Source organism: Haemaphysalis longicornis, unplaced genomic scaffold, assembly GCF_048455015.1.
Source record: "Haemaphysalis longicornis isolate Haplotype H1 unplaced genomic scaffold, Haemaphysalis longicornis Haplotype H1 scaffold_2, whole genome shotgun sequence".
NCBI lineage: Eukaryota > Metazoa > Arthropoda > Arachnida > Ixodida > Ixodidae > Haemaphysalis > Haemaphysalis longicornis.
The window spans coordinates 180,782,363-180,784,328 of NW_027526295.1; the positions used below are offsets into that span (position 1 = coordinate 180,782,363).

Consider the following 1,966-nt stretch of genomic DNA (forward strand, 5'->3'; position numbering starts at 1 on the left):
GCGCAATCAGAGTGCAAGGCTCACCAAACGAAATGTTATTCTCGGCTGTATAGATTCTTACTATATGCACTAGAGAGGAATCTGGCACTACTAGCATCTGTAGATGAATAAAACCCCATTTATTCCACATTATAATGTGCCAAAGGCACTGCGGGGGAAAGGAAGACGGTGTTGTTGCAGAGGGGAAGGGTAGGGCTGCCTCCGGATTATTAGCGGACGTTTAGGAGGCAGCTAAGTGGGGGCCGCTTGAATCTTGTGGCTGTCGCGGAGCCCATAACCATCCGGTGGCGCCGCCGGGTCTTGAAGGAACGAAAGAAGTGCTCGCCAGATCTCGTTAACTCGATTCGGAGGCTCGGGATCCGGACAGGCCCATGTCCGGAGAGAAGAAGGCCAGGGTCCCCGTTTTATGGTGGCCAGGGCACGAAGCCTATTTGGAATGTAGAGGGGACACTCCCAGCACAGGTGGTCGAGATCAGTACGGCAATTGCACGTGGAGCAGGGGCCAGTTACGGGTGGTGGTGTGTCACCCTTGCGAAAACGGTTCAGCAAAAAAGAAGTAAGGAGTGCGCCTGTCTGAATTCTCCAAAGCATGGACAGATTCTCGCCGTGTGAATACCTTCGAGGGGAGCGGTGGTATCAAGAGTGGATTGCCAACTGCTCTGAGGTAGGCAGCACGTTGTTGTTAGGTCGGATGTTTGTCTGCCATCGGATCTGCTAGCTGGCGTGGGCTAGCTAGGAGACGAAACTGAGTATCGGAGGCTCTGGCTAGCGCGGTGTAAAGATGAGCGAGCGCTAATCTATGAGCCTTCTCGTTTCCGGGGATGCCACAATGCGCGGGTACCCAGAGGATGGTAACATCGTGACCGCGTTCACGTAGTAGGCACGCTTGGTGCAGGATCTTCTGCAGTACGTGATCTGTGTAAAGAACATTAGCGCATTCCCGATGAGCAGCCCGAGAATCAGTGTACATACGATGGCGGACGGGGTCAGTTTCATTTGAAGTTTCGAGGGCCCACTCCAAATAATCTAGAATGGCCATTAACTCTGCTCGGGCACTGTACATCGCCTCTGTTAATACATGATGGCGTCAGTTCTGGCATCCATTTGTCTGCTCGTACCACGCAGTGGCATAGCAAGTGTTGCTGGTGCTGTCTGCCGGAAGTGCAGCATCCGTGTATACGATGCGTTCAGTCAAGGGGAGGATGCTCGCAGCCTTAGCATGCCTCTTGGCATAGGCAAGGCGCCGCACTCACTGAGTAGGTCCATATTAAGTGGAAATGGCTTGCCATCGGTGAGTGCAGTGACTTGCCACGGTGGCGTTTTGTTGGGCAGAGTGGGCAATGTGTGGATGTCATACCCGAGCAGCATGAGCGTGTGCCGCCCAGCATTTGTCGCGCGAAGCCTCGTCTCCTGTGTACGGATGTGCATGTCGACGGGCTCAGAAAGGTTGTTGAGCTTGCTACAGCTCTTGAGCGCATCGAGGCATGTGTACCTTGGAAGTCCAGTAACAATGCGTTTGGCCTCGTTAATTAGCCGATCGAGCGCGAGCATTTGCGTACGGTTGACCGGATGATATAGCAGTCCATAAATGATACGGGAGACGAGAAAAGCTTGAACAGACTGTGGGATTTCACGTTCGTTTACTCCACGAGTGCGGTTAGGGATTCTGCGTAAAGCGTGCAGGATTTGTTTGCTGGTCCTCGTAACACGTTGGAACTAAGTGCTCAATGTGCAGTTCCGGTCAAGGCACATACCGAGTATTCGGATAGTATTTACACTTCCGAGTTATGGGTCGATCACCGATGTAGAGCTTAAAAGACCACTTTTCTTCTTGTTTGACAGGGTTGGGTCGGCCATCATGAATGAAGACGAACTAGGTTTTGTCTGGGGCGGTGTGTAAACCTGTTTCCGCCGTGTAGTCATGAATAATGTTGAGGGCTCTTTGTAAGACGTCCTCCTACTCAAC

At 52.3% G+C, this 1,966-nt stretch overlaps 1 pseudogene; it reads right to left on the reverse strand.

Annotated features, from left to right (window-relative positions):
• Positions 1-231: 231 nt before the first annotated feature.
• LOC144167545 (uncharacterized) lies at positions 232-1,623 on the reverse strand (annotated as a pseudogene).
• Between the last annotated feature and the right edge of the window lie 343 nt (positions 1,624-1,966).